At 45.8% G+C, this 14,804-nt stretch overlaps 1 protein-coding gene across 1 annotated transcript in view; it reads right to left on the bottom strand.

The window, feature by feature from the left end:
• The window catches only part of ZNF7 (zinc finger protein 7), a 205,815-nt gene that overhangs the window by 69,513 nt on the left and 121,498 nt on the right, over window positions 1-14,804 (bottom strand). The gene's annotated exons all lie outside the window — the stretch shown is intronic.

The following is a 14,804-nucleotide window of genomic DNA, read 5'->3' as shown; positions in this document are numbered from 1 at the left end:
GGAGCCTCCGCGGCGCGGACTGGAACGCCCGAGGCGCGCGGACGGGAGGGAGAGCGGGCCAGGTCGCCTCTCCTGATGCGCCCGGGGACCTCCGACGGCGTGCGGGGGTGCGGGGGCGCCGCTCGCCGCCGGCCGCTTTTGAGCTGCTTAGGCTGGGGGCTCCCAGCGGTGCACGGCGCGTCCGTGTAACCGCGGAAGCCCTTGCTGACCCGTGGCTTGGCCCGTGTCGCTGCCGGGCTCCCTCCTTCCGCAGCCCTACGGAGCAGGTGCTTCGTCCAGCTCCAGGTCAGTCCGAGACACAAGGGCCCTGCGAACGCAGCCGCAAAAGCACGGCCATCCTCAGTGTGCACCATCACGCTGGACTGTCGCCAGGTAGCCAGTGTCCGGAGCCTCCTGTCCGTCGGGCCGTTCTCCTTTTGATCAGTTCACACTGATGAGGAGCAGAAGACGAGCTGAGGACAGGCAGAAGCGGACGCCCCACGACGTTCTCCCGGAAACGCCGAGATCGCAGCCCGGCAAGGCTTTGACCTGCGAGCACAAAGCCTTTCTACCGAGTCAAATGTCCTTGAAGCAGGCGTCAGGTTCCTCCCAGAAGCTGCCAACTCCCTTACTGTTCACGCCTCCCTAGAGGGGAAAACACCCTTAACTTGACAATGGCTAGGACTGGGGTATCCTGTGAGTCTTCTTTAACATGCAGAAATCCTTTGGAAACCTCCCTTTTCCATACCTCCCCCCAGTTCCCAAGTATGTCATCAGCCACACCTCACAAACCCAGAGCGGATCTTTCTGCCCGCAGGTCCTAGAACTACCCTTTTGCACCAGAGGCATCTCAGGCGTTCTTGGCCTTGGCTCTGGACTTCACCCCACCAAACTTCCCCTATATTCCAAACCCCACCCAAACTAGCAATGCATAATGCATTTGGTTGACAGACTTACATTTTCTAGAATCTTATTTATTTTACAATTTTATTTTTTTAAATTTTTATTTATTTATTTGACAAAGATCACAAGTAGGCAGAGAGGCAGACAGAGAGAGGGGAAGCAGGCTCCCCGCAGAGCAGAGAGCCCGATGCAGGCCTCGATCCCAGGACCCTGGGACCATGACCTGAGCCGAAGGCAGAGGCTTTAACCCACCCAGGCACCCCTATTTTACAATTTTAAATGTACTGTAGTTAGCATGTGTTATTTTGGTTTCAGGTGCATGTAGAGTATGGTAGTGAACATTCCTATGCTGGGTGTTCTAGCGAGCCAACAATTCTTACCTTACTCAGTCCTCAAGATGCTTGCGCTCTCAGTCCCCTTCTCCTGTTTCACCAAACCCCTTCCCACCTACCTGTTTGTTTGCTGTAGTCAGTCAGCCTTTTGACTGGGCTTTTCTTTTCTTTTCTTTGTTTTGTTTCTTAAATTTCACATGTGTGAAATCACATGGTACCTTCTCTGATTGACCTATCCCACTCAGCGTTATACTGTGCAGATCCATCCATGTTGTTGCAAATGGCAAGATTTCATTCTTTTTTATGGTTGAGTAGTATCCCATTGTAAATATTCTTTATTCGTCAGTAGGTGGACACTTGGATGGCTTCCATATTCTAGCTATTGTAAAAAGTGCTGTAATGAGTGTAAGGGTTGAATATTGTAATCAATAGCCTCCTCCTGCCTTTTTATAAAACCTCTTTGAAATTTATCAAATTCTGGTCATGCCTCCTGTGGAGTTTCTCATTTTGGGGATTTTTGCCTTTGCATTCTTGTGGTGTCTTTCTGTCACTAGGAGTTCCTATAAACTTAGAGGTGGAGACTAATTAGATTTTGCATTGGCACACAACACTGCCTAAGTGTGCATCATGCATTTCCTCTAACAGTCCTGCCTGCCTGTGTTTCATTAGGAGTTTGCAAGATGGCAGCATTCTGGTATTGGTATCCCTGCTGCATTTGTGGAAACAGTTCCAGAAAGACAAACTTCCCTTGGTTGATGAAGTTTCAGAATATAAGTGAGGTTCAGTGGGGTGAGGTCTGGAGCTGATGACCAAGAAAGAATTCTTGAGACATCTGGTGCAAAATGGTTTATTAAAGCATGGGGACAGGACACGTGGGCAGAAAAAGCTGCTGCCTTAGGGTTGTGAGGGGTGGCTGACTATATACTATGGGGTTGGGGGAGGTAAGAAAAAGGAAGGTTTCAAAAGAACTTTCATACACTAAAGAGGACCTACAAGATACCAGAGGCCTTGCGGTCTTGCCATCGTCAGGCTAAGGTTGTTTTTCCCCTCTAGCAAGGTATTAGCATAGGCTGGGAGATTCCTGCAAGAAGGTCATGTGTGTGCCACCCAAACTACCAGTTGTTTGGGATCCATACAGGACAGCAAGTTGAATGCTTAATTATTGCCTTTATTTATGAGCTTTCAGAGTAATAAACTGGTTTTTTGTCATTCTTCAGAGGTGACACGGTAGGTAGGTTTCTTTCTATTATCATTTGAACTCAAAGACTTTAACATATTTGATATATTTTAATCTATTACAGTTTTAAAAATTAACACTCTTTGGCCAGTGGAAACCTCTTTAAGTTTACCCTGAGTCTTTTTAATACATTGTAATCATTGATCACTTACTTGATTCCTAATAAGAAAAGATATTCCAAGTTCCTCTCCCATAATACCCGAAACCCTAGAATCAGCATATTTTTTTCAAGAAACCCTAGTCCATCCCAGTGGGAAATGGCATTTGGAGCACACAGCTGGGGCTCTAGGAGTGCTTGTTGCCATCAGGTTGGTAATTAGTCTATGTCTTTTCAGAGGACAAATCTAGGGAAAAAAATTTTAATGTAAAAAAATGTTAATGTAAAAAACTTCATGAATTCACACTGATTTTTCAAATTCAAATTTAGGGCTAGGTGGTTATTAACGTCTTTATATTTGCATCTCTTTTTCTCTTGGATCCTGAGGCGCCTGGGTGGTTCAGTGGTTAAGCGGCTGCCTTCAGCTTAGGTCACGATCCCAGGATCCTGGGATCAAGCCCCACATCTGGCTCCCTGCATGGCGGGAGGCCTGCTTCTCCCTCTGCCACATCCCCTGCTGTGTTCCTTTTCTCACTGTGTCTCTCTGTCAAATAAATAAAAATCTTTAAAAAAAAACTTGGATCCTGATGAAACCAGAGAGGGAGACAAACCATAAGACAGTCCTTTTTTTTTTTTTTTTGTAAAGATTTTATTTATTTGACAGAGAGAGAGAGAGATCACAAGTAGGCAGAGAGGCAGACAGAGAGAGGGGGAAGTAGGCTCCCTGTGGAGCAGAGAGCTCGATACAGGGCTTGATCCCAGGACCCTGAGACCATGACCCGAGCTGAAGGCAGAAGCTTAACCCACTGAGCCACCCAGGTGCCCCAAGAGAGTCCTTTAAAAAATATATTTTATTTATTTATTTGACAGAGAGCACAAGGAGAAGCAGACTCCTCACAGAGCAAGTGGGCTTGATCCCAGCACTCTGGGACCATGACCTGAGGTGAAGGCAGATGCTTAACAACTGAGCCACGCAGGTGCTCCAAGAGAGTCTTAATCATAGGAAATGAACTGGGGTTGCTGGAGGGATGGGGTAACTGGGGATGGACATTAAGGAAGGCATGTGATATAATGAGCACTGGGAATTGTGTAAGACTGATGAATCACAGGCCTGTACCTCTGAAACCAATAATACATTATAAGTTAATTAATTGAATTTAAATAAAAATGTTTAATAAAAATAAAAATCTTAGATCCTGATTTTCTTAGCACAGTCATTAACTTTATTATTTATATATAATTGTGTCAGAATAACAATGCCATTTTTACCAACAGTATGATTATTGAAAACAGTCTAACATTCTTCTGTGGTTCTTTCTGTTGTTGGGCTATACGTCCTTTAGGGTATCGCTCTGCTTTCGAAGAAAGTGCTTTGTTTCTGTGGAGTCAAGACTCTATATTGGTTCCTTCATTCCGTTTGCTTTTGCTCTTTAGGGTGAAGTTTTTCAGTTTTTTTTTTTTTTTTTAAGATTTTATTTTTAAGCAATCTCTACACCCAACTTGGGGCTCAAACCCACAATTCAGAGATCATATGATCCACTGACAGAGCCAGCCAGATTTCCCAGTTTTCAGGTTTTTTTTTTTTTTTTAAGATTTTATTTATTTATTTGACAGGCAGAGATCACAAGCAGGCAGAGGCAGGCAGAGAGAGAGGAGGAAGCAGGCTCCCTGCTGAGCAGAGAGCTCGATCCCAGGACTCTGGGATCATGACCTGAGCCGAAGGCAGAGGCCTCAACCCACTGAGCCACCCAGGCGCCCCATCAGGTTTTCATGTAACTTTGTTTTAGGGTTACTGCAAAAGAAAGTCCATCCAGAGAAGTCCAGCACCTCTCCTTGTCCCCACCAACCTGTTACCTTCCTCTCCCTGTTGGCAACCATTTATTTAAACACTGAGTAAATTTCAATGAACAGTAGCATCCTGTGCCTACTGTTCTGCATTTTGGCTTTTTTCACTTAACAGTATGCTGGAGACCTCTGACTAGCAGTGTCTAGGAATACTCCTTACTCCTTTTTGCAGGGGTATACTCACTGCCCTGCTAGTGTGTGGATTCGACAAGTTGGAATTACTGGACATGTGGGTTGTTTCCCATCTTTTTCTGTGAAAAATAGTGCTACAGGGCACCTGGCTGGCTCAGTCAGTGAAGCGTCTATCTTTGGCTCAGGTCATGATCCTGGAGTCCTGGGCTCGAGTTCAGCATGGGGTGGGGGGGGTGCCTGCTTAGCAGGGAGCCTACTTCTCCCTCTGACCCTCCCCCATCAAGTGTTCTCTCTCTCAAATAAATAAGAGCTTTAAAAAATAGTGCTACAGGGCGCCTGGGTGGCTCAGTGGGTTAAGCCGCTGCCTTCGGCTCAGGTCATGATCTCAGGGTCCTGAGATCGAGTCCCGCATCGGGCTCTCTGCTCGGCGAGGAGCCTGCTTCCTCCTCTCTCTCTGCCTGTCTCTCTGCCTGCTTGTGATCTCTGCCTGTCAAATAAATAAATAAAATCTTTATAAAAAAATAGTGCTACAGTGAATATTTTTGTGCAGGTCTCCACATAGTTTTGCCAGTTTTTAATTTTTAAAAGATTTTTATTTATTTATTTGACAGAGATCACAAGTAGGCAGAGAGGCAGGCAGAGAGAGAGGAGGAAGCAGGCTCCCTGCTGAGCAGAGAGCCCAACGTGGGGCTCAATCCCAGGACCCTGGAATCATGACCCGAGCCGAAGGCAGAGGCTTTAACCCACTGAGCCACCCAGGCACCCCTAGTTTTGTCAGTTTAATTTTGAGATAGATTCCTACAAATTGTCTGGTGAATGAGCATTTGTTTTGTTTTGTTTTAAATATTTTATTTATTATTTAAGAGAGAGAGAGTGTATGTGCACACAAGCAGGGGGGAGTGTCAGAGGGAGGGGGAGAAGTAGAGTCTCCACTGAGCCAGGAGCCTGTTGTGGGGCTCAGTCCCAGGACACAGGGATCATGACTTAAGCGGAAGGCAGAGCTTAACTGACTGAGACCCCCAGGCGCATTTGTAATTCATTTTTGCTGGGTGTTGCCTAGTTCCCTCCCATAGGGTTGCACCATCTTACATTCCCACTGGTGATGTTTCCTTACGAACTTGTAAACAAATATTTTGTTAAATATTTGGAATTTTGCCAATCTGAGAAGAAATGGCATTTCAGTGTGGTTTCCTTTTGCATCTTTGTGGGTGAAGTCAAGCGTCTTTTCATATATTTAAGCCCCATTTTCACTTATTTGTCTGTGATTTGCTTCTTTTCATAGTTGGTGGTCTCTTCTCTCTGGTTTTAGAAGTTCTATTATGTTAACCCTTTGTGATATACACTGCAGATATATATTTTATTTTATTATTTATTTATTTTTTAAAAAGATTTTATTTATTTATTTGGCAGAGAGAGAGAGAGGGAGATATCACAAGCAGGCAGAGAGGCAGGCAGAGAGAGAGAGGGGAAGCAGGCTCCCTGATGAGCAGAGAGCCTGATGCGGGACTCGATCCCAGGACCCTGAGATCATGATCTGAGCCAAAGGCAGAGGCTTAACACACTGAGCCACCCAGGTGTCCCTAAATTTTAAAAATTTATTTATTTATTCAAGAAAGAGACAGAGCATGAGTGGGAGGGGCAGAGGGAGAGGGAGAGAGAGTCTCAAGAAGATTCTATGCTGATCCCAGAGCCTGGCATGGGGTTTGATTCCACTACCCTAAGATCATGGCCTGAGCTGAAACCAAGAGTTGGACACTCAACTAACTGGGCCACCCAGGTCCTCTAAGCTGCAGGTATTTTTAACGCACCAATTTACCAATTGTTTAAGATTTAAAAATTACAAAGTAAACCCTGTATAGTCTCTTTTGATGCAAATGTACAAGTTATGATAAGCAGCTGGATTACAGAGAAATGGTTACAAAGAATAGACTTAGGACATTTGGGTGGCTCATAGTTTAATTGTCTACCTTTGGCTCCTGTCATGATTCTAGGGTTCTGGGATCAAGCCCTGCATTGGACTTCTTGCTAAGCAGGGCATCTATTTCTCCCTCTCCCTCTGCCTTATGCCCCCTTTAAAAAAAAAGATTTATTTATTTGAGAGAGAACACACACACACAAGTCACAGAGGGGCAGATGGAGAGAATATCCCGGTAGACTTCCACTAAGCATGGAGCTGCGTGTGGGCCTTGATTCCATGACCCATGAGATCAGGACCTGAACTGAAACCAGTCACTCAACCGACTGAGCCACCCAGGTGCCCCACATTTTTCTAATGCTTAATGATAGAGTGTTATTTCTTGTATTTATTTGCCATATATTCTTTGGTGAAGTGTCCATTCAAATCTTTTTTTTTTTTAAAGATTTTATTTATTTTATTTGACAGACAGAGATCACAAGTAGGCAGAGAGGCAGGCAGAGAGAGAGAGAGAGAGGAGGAAGCAGGCTCCCCGCTGAGCAGAGAGCCCGACGAGGGACTCGATCCCAGGACCCTGAGATCATGACCTGAGCCGAAGGCAGCGGCTTAACCCACTGAGCCACCCAGGCCCCCCTGTCCATTCAAATCTTAACCCCATTTTCATTTGGGTCATTTGTCTTCTAATTGAGTTGTGGGACTTCTTTGTAGGATGGGGTACAGGTCATTTGTTGGATAGATGTTTTGTAAATATTTTCCCTCAGGTTATGCTTTGCCTTTTCATTTTATTTCATTTTGGGGAGCAAAAATTTAAAGTTTTGATGAAGTTTTATTCACTGATTTCATTCCTTGAAATGTCATGCTCTTCTGTATCCTATTTAATAAATCTTGGCCAAAGTCAAGGTCACTAAGGTTTTTACTGTGTTCTTCTAGAAGTTTCTACTTTACATTTTGGTCGATGATATATATATTCAGTCCTTCCTACTCCCCCTTTTTTAGTTAGCTGATGATATCTTTTGACCTTTATAAATGGTATGGTGTAAGGGCTGAGGTTCATTTTGTTGGTATAAGGTTATTCACTAATAGTCCAAGCATTGTTGAAAATAAAGCCCTAATTTTTTAAAATTTTAATTTATTTTTTACATTTCTTTTCAGTGTTCCAGAATTCATTGTTTATGCACCACAACCAGTGCTCCATGTAATACGTGCCCTCCATAATACCCACCACCAGGCTCACCCAACCTCCCATTCCTCTACCCCTCCAAAACTCTCAGTTTGTTTCTCAGAGTCCACAGTCTCTCATGGTTTGTCTACCCTTCCAATTTCCCCCAACTCCCTTCTCCTCTCCACCTCCCCATGTCCTCCGTGTTATTCCTTATGCTCCACAAATAAGCAAAACTATATGATAATTGACTTTCTCTACTTCACTTATTTCACTCAGCATAATCTCCTCCAGTCCCGTCCATCTTGATACAAAAGTTGGGTATTCATCCTTTCTGATGGAGGCATCATACTCCATAGTGTATATGGACCATATTTTCTTTTTTTTTTTTTTAAAGATTTTATTTATTTATTTGTCAGAGAGAGAGCGAGTGAGAGCGAGCATAGGCAGACAGAGTGGCAGGCAGAGTCAGAGGGAGAAGCAGGCTCCCTGTGGAGCAAGGATCCCAATGTGGGACTCAATCCCAGGACGCTGGGATCATGACCTGAGCCGAAGGCAGCTGCTTAACCAACTGAGCCACCCAGGCGTCCCTGGACCATATTTTCTTTATCCATTAGTCCGTTGAAGGGCATCTTGGTTCTTTCCACAGTTTGGCGACTGTGGCCATTGCTGCTATGAACATTGAGGTACATATGGTCCTTCTTTTCACTCCATCTGTATCTTTGGGGTAAATACAAAGTAGTGCAATTGCAGGGTCATAGGGTAGCTCTATATTTAATATCTTAAGGAATCTCCACACAGTTTTCCAAAGTGGCTACACAAACTTGCATTCCCACCAACAGTGTAAGAGGGTTCCCTTTGTCCACATCCTCTCCGACACACGTTGTTTACTGTCTTGTTAATTTTGGCCATTCTAACTGGTATAAGGTGGTATCTCAATGTGGTTTTGATTTGAATCTCCCTGATGGCTAGTGATGATGAACATTTTTTCATGTGTCTGTTAGCCATTTGTATGTCTTCTTTGGAGAAGTGTCTGTTCATGTCTTCTGCCCATTTTTTGATGTGATTATGTTTTTTTTTTTTAAAGATTTTATTTATTTATTTGACAGACAGAGATCACAAGAAGGCAGAGAGGCAGGTAGAAAGAGAGAGAGGAGGAAGCAGGCTATCCGCAGAGCGGACAGCCCGATGTGGGGCTCGATCCCAGGACCCTGGGATCATGACCTGAGCCGAAGGCAGAGGCTTTAACCCACTGAGCCACCCAGGCGCCCCTGATTATCTGTTTTTGAGTGTTGAGTTTGAGAAGTTTTTATAGATCTTGGATATCAGCCCTTTGTCTGTATTGTCATTTGTGAATATCTTCTCTTATTCCGTGGGTTGCCTCTTGTTTTGTTGACTGTTTCCTTTGCTGTGCAGAAATAAAGCCCTAATTTTAAAATAATCTTTTATACATTAACTTTATAAATGCTATCTGTAATATTAGTTGTAAATATTTCCCCCAGTTTGTCTTTTTACTTTGATTGTGTTTAATCATGCAAATATTGATATCTGTGTAGTCAAATTTATCAGTTTTCTCTTATTGCTTCTTGATTCTGAGTCCTAGTACAATTTCCCTAACTTCTAGGTTCTACAGGGATTCATGTTTTCATCTACTACTTGTTTGGTTTTGTTTCTTTACATTTGAATCTCTTCACTTAGAATTTATTTTTCTATATGATATGAAGAATGGATCTATTTTTTCCCCAAATGGCTATCTGGTTATCCCAATCCACATATTTTGAAGTTTATCCTTTCCCCCATAGTCTTTTTTTTAACATTTTATTAATTTATTTGATAGAAAGTGTGAGAGAGCGAGAGAGTGCACAAGCAGGAGAGAGAGGGAGAAGTAGACTCGCTGCTGAGCAGGGAACCTGATGTGGGGCTCAGTCCCAGAACTTCTGGGACCATGACCTGATCTAAAGACAGACACTTAACCAACTAAGCCACCTAAGCGGCCCTCCCTCATAGTCTAGATTAGAGGATTGGAGATGCCACCCTTTTCTTATATCAGATTTCCATATGGGAGTGGTCTTCTCAACTGATGTTCTAACACGTGGAAAGGCTGGGAGCCTAGCCCATGGGCACAGAAGACATGCAGAATAAGCCACATGGGGTACCTGGGAACCAGGCTGCCCTCATCCCTTCACGTTACTTCCAGGGAAGCCCAGTAGCCAGTAATGACTGTCTGGTTCTTGCCCGCCAAGCCCCAGGAGAATGGTCCAGTTCAGAATTTGCTGCTGTCATAGCTGCCCTGGCATGGCCTGCATTGTACTCAGCCATCAGGGTCCTATTCTCCCTTCAGACTCAGGAGTTCCCTCCAAGCCATGGAGGCTTTAGGATTGGCACGTATCCTGGCCCTGCTCTGCACATACCATGCTCCAGAGTTTCCTAGCTTCACCTCATGTGGAGGAGTGCCTGCGGACATTGGGGGAAAATATTTCTTCCCCCTCATCAGTCTTTGACCCCAGAAGTTTCAGGACCCACTTGCGGGCATGAACCGTGGGGTTGTTTGAGGGAGATGTCCTAGGACTCTACCAAGCAACATAAATCTTTTGGCACAGTTTGTACCAGGCCAGCTACCAGCATTTAGGGCTGCTTCTATGTTGTCCTTAAAGGAACTGGGGTTGTTGGTTGAAGAGAGGAATAATGTCTGGGAGTGCAAATAAAAAGCAAGGAGAACGTCCTCCCAATCTCCAGTTCCAGTGGTACATGGGAGAGGCAGGTTTCAGATGACCTGTGTGATCAGGGGCAACCAGGTTTTAGTTTAGGAAGTTGAGGGGAACCCCTGGCTGGCTCAGTCAGTTAGGTGTCTGTCTTCAGCTCAGGTCACGATTCCAGGGTCCTGGGATCCAGTCCTTCATGAAACTCCCTGCTCAGTGGGGAGTCTGCTTCTTACTCTCCTTCTGCCTCTCCCCTTGATTGTGTGCACTCTCTCAAATAAATAAATACATAAATAAATTCATTCTTTAAAAAACCCAGGAAATTGAAGGGAACTTTCAGAGAAGTCACAACACAGACGAATTTATTGATGTCCATAAACCAAAGAGCTGACTGGAAGGTATGGGGGCCAAAGAGTGCTTAATTTTTTATTTTTTTCCTCTTTCTTTCTTTCTGAAGGCATGGAAAGTTTTGTTACTTACCTAATGGAAGTCTCTGAGGAGAGTAGGGAAGGCCTCTCACTGTCTGAAATGGCTTGAGAGGAGAGGCCAGAAAGGGCTACTGATTTAAGGGCTTTATGTGGTCAGTGGTATGGTGGGTGGGAGGATTGCCAAGCATACGCGAAGTCCTGTGTGGTTTGAATCTTCTGCTGGCGTCAAAGGAGGGAGCCCCCAGCCTTCTTATCAGCTTGTCCAGATGTGGGCATGGAGAATAAGGGGGTTGAGGTTCCAAAGCTGTCAGCAAGCATCATAAAATGGAACCAGATCACTCATTATAACTCATCTCTGGTATTTGATGACTGAAACACACCATATTTAATTGAATTAGTGCTTGTTTAAATAAGCTATCCAGCACTCTTGCAACCTGCAGCCTGAAAGTAGCAAGGAAGATGAAAATCCCACCGAATCCTTCTTCAAGAGCTCAGCATTGTGTTTCTGAGAAGTGACAAGAGTGCCTCAGCTACTAGAGGGGATGAGGGGGTCCTGGTGAGACCCTTGTACTGTGGTCTATGTATGGGTCGGGAGAACTATGACCTTGATTGGTATTTTGGGGACATCTACCTGTGAGGCAAGATTCTGAGAGTTCTTTGCCCTAAAAGGGGCAACTCTTAGGCAATGGCACAAGAGTTCGTAAAGATGTACAGATGGGGCCATTCATTAGCCAGACCATCCAGGGCTAAGATAATTGCCTGGAATGTGGCGAATTGTGCTGGTGTTTGGATCTGGTTATTAGGGATGTCCTGATTAATAAATGAGGAACAGAAGCTCCCCACTGAACCCCATCACCTGTGATGATTGGCAGTGCTGCTTGTATAGTCTGTGAATCACCACTGCTTTTCACTTAGTTCATCTCAAGAGGCTCCCTAGGTAGTCAAAGGGTCCGAGGGGGCTGCCTTCCAACATCCTGGCATCTGGTAGGGACTGGGGACAGGAAAGCTGCCCCTTCTGCAGGTGGAATATACCAGAGAGCCCAGGTTTGGCTTTATACTGTACCAAGGTGGCCTTAGCAGTTGGAAGGCCTTCCAATAGCAGTGGTTGCTTTACAGGCTTAATTTGGTTTGAATTAATCTCTTGGCTGTGCTGGGGGTGTTCTTCCCTAGAACCCAGAGGATCAGGATCCTTGTTGTGGTGGTGGCCATATTCAAGGGTTCTAGTGAGCATCTGCTCTCTGGAGTGTGGGCCTGACTTGGCATGTCAGCTAATGCCTCCTTGCAAATGTGCTCCTTCTGAGTGGTGGACACAGATCTCACATAGGGTATGGTCTCTCCCCTGAGACAGAATCAGCTGCAGCCTTGGTCTCGTGTGCAGGTAGGTCTGGGATCAGACACACAACTCCGGGCCACTTTAAGCAGGGCTCCAATCCCACACTGCTGTCTCTAAACATCAAGTAGTTATCAAGTGATTTAAGACAGCTACATCTGTAAATGCAAACAAAGTCTCTGTTTGCAGTGCAGCATGCAGCACGTGTGGCATGGCTGAGTGCACACTGGCTTGCAGATGATGGCCAGGATAGTGAACCAAAGCAAGAGTGGGAGGAACCCTGGGGTGCCATCGTCTAGACATCTCGCTCACAGTGCCAACTCCAATCCTTACCATTCATTACCTGCAGGGGGATGCCCCACCACCCCAATTTGGTTCAGAGGTCAAGACTGACAATGCCACACATGCCACAAAGGCATGAGGTTTATTACTTGGATACCTGAGGTCAGCAGGGGAGGGATCCCAGGGAAGATCCAAAGTGGCTTGAGGGGCAATGGAAGGGCATTGGCCTGGAATTTTGCTTGTGGCTGGAAATGAGGTAGCAACACACCCATCACACCCCCTATCCGGCAGGGTTTGAAATCTGCTGGCACCAAGGCTTCTAAGACTTGTTGCCCAAGAACATTTCCAAGGACATCATGAAAGTCAAAAGAAATTGGAGTTGACAATTTGCTTTCCAGACATTCTTTGGAAACATGATATTCTAAAATTAAAATTCCTCAGGCTGAAGAGAGCAGGCCCCTAAATTTTGGTCAATTTTGCCCAGTCACTGGATAGGGACAAGGGTCCCATGGAGTTTGACATTCACTCCTCCTAGTGTCTAGGAGGAGTGTCTAGACTCTGGCCTCCCACAGCTATGCGTCAGCCCCAGGGCATGTGCCAACAGTGTGGGCAAGAAAAGGGGCAAAAGGAGTTGTGGAGGGAGCAACACAGAGGACATGCTTGCCACTAGAGCCTCTTCACACAGCAATGACCTTGTTAAAAATGTTGCCAAAAGCCTTCAGCATCTCCCATTTCACCCAGCATAAAAGCCAAAGTCCTTGTCATGGCCATACGGCCTTTCGTGTTAGGGCCCATTACCTCCCACACCATCTGCTTCTCCCTCTGCTCACCCAGCTCCTAGCCATACTGACCTGTTTCGATTCTTGAACACTCTAGGCCTGCTCCTGCTCAGGGCCTCTGTACAGGCACGATGAGGTAAATTCTTGTTTTTCCCAGTTCCTGCCCATTTTACTGTATGCTAACCCTACACACACCCAGAGTGTGGACACCGGGATTGCAACTTTAGTTAGTGATTTCCACCCTAAGCACCACCATGACCTGGGATCGTGGACTGCACTTCTCCTGGGTCGTTGTGCCCCCTTGCTTCCGGGATCTGCGTGTAATAAATCTTGCGAATTTAATTTCTTCATGTGACTGTACTGAGACTGTGTCTTCAATGACAAAGACCCCAGGGTTTTCATTTTCCCAAAGTGGGAGCTTGGATGCTGAGGGAGCTACCTGGTGGCTTGTGCCTTCTTCAGGAGGTCACATCTGCGAATTCCTAATTTACCACCCAATTCTGGCTTCCCAACAAGATCAGCTATTCTTGTAGTCACACCCCACCCACCATCTTCACTGGCCCTTCTCTCATTTGCTTCAAGTTATCTTGGTCAGCTATTTAAAGCAGAACCCCTCAAAACACCCAGACCCCATTTCCTGCTTTCCTTTCGCCTCATGATAATCATAATCATCCAGGCATTTTCTCTACCCACTGGAATGTGAAGTCTTCAAGGACAGGCATTTTTCTGTCTGGTTTCCCATGTCCCCAGCAAACGGCATGTAGTAAGCATCCCCCATGTATTTACTGGAAAAAAGGATGGAGTCCAGGCTGGACAAGGGGGAAAGTGAAGCCAGAGAGGGTTGCCTGAGCATGAGGAAGCATGAGGGTGAACAGATGGAGGTCTCCATGGGGTGGAAAGATGAGCAAGTGACTTGGCGGGTTAGCAGAGGAACGGTGTCAGTAAAACTGCAAATGTGGCACTTCTTGTCTAGGGTGTTTCCTTGGGAAGGTGGGGCTGAAGTGGAGGGGAGGAGATGAGCAGTGATGCACTCCTCTGATGGCTTCTAAGGGTAGGCAGCCCATTGTAGCCCAAGCCTGACCTGTGCACCCTTGAACCAACTCTCCCACACTTCCCTCTTCAAATCTCTCCCTCATTTGCAACTGATGGCTCTGCCTCTACTTTCTTGAAAGCACAAAAGCCAAGCCCCTACCTTCCTACCCTAACTGCAAACCTGACTACATCTGTCTGTTATGCCTTTCCTCCTGGAAAAACACAGGAGGTGCCTCTCTGTCCACCTACCCTTGGATACCTCCAAGTTGGGATGGTCTGGCTGGCATCAAGGTCCTTTCTGGTGGCAGATGTTTTGCTTCTGGGACAACTCCCACTGATCACTGAGAAGGGCATAGCTTTGGGGACTAAGGAGAGGTCAGTCCCCACCTACTAGGGGCAGACACAGGTGCTCCATAACTGGAGATGAGGGGGAATGGGAGAAAACTGAGCCTGGGAGCTTGTGAGAATAGGAAGGACATGGAGAGGGCAGGGCTCTGTGGGGCCAATGGCCAGGATCATAAGGCACAGGGACAGAGGGTGGTAAACAGCTGCTTGCATAACTGCACAGCAGCCCTGAGTTTGACTGTAAGAAAGCATGACCTCAGATCCTGCACAAAGGAAAGGCAGAAGGAATCTTGCATCTAGTGACTGCACA

Source organism: Mustela lutreola, chromosome 3 (assembly GCF_030435805.1).
Source record: "Mustela lutreola isolate mMusLut2 chromosome 3, mMusLut2.pri, whole genome shotgun sequence".
Lineage (NCBI taxonomy): Eukaryota > Metazoa > Chordata > Mammalia > Carnivora > Mustelidae > Mustela > Mustela lutreola.
Note: the sequence above shows the minus strand (reverse complement) of the source record. Positions and strands in the feature narration are given on the sequence as shown.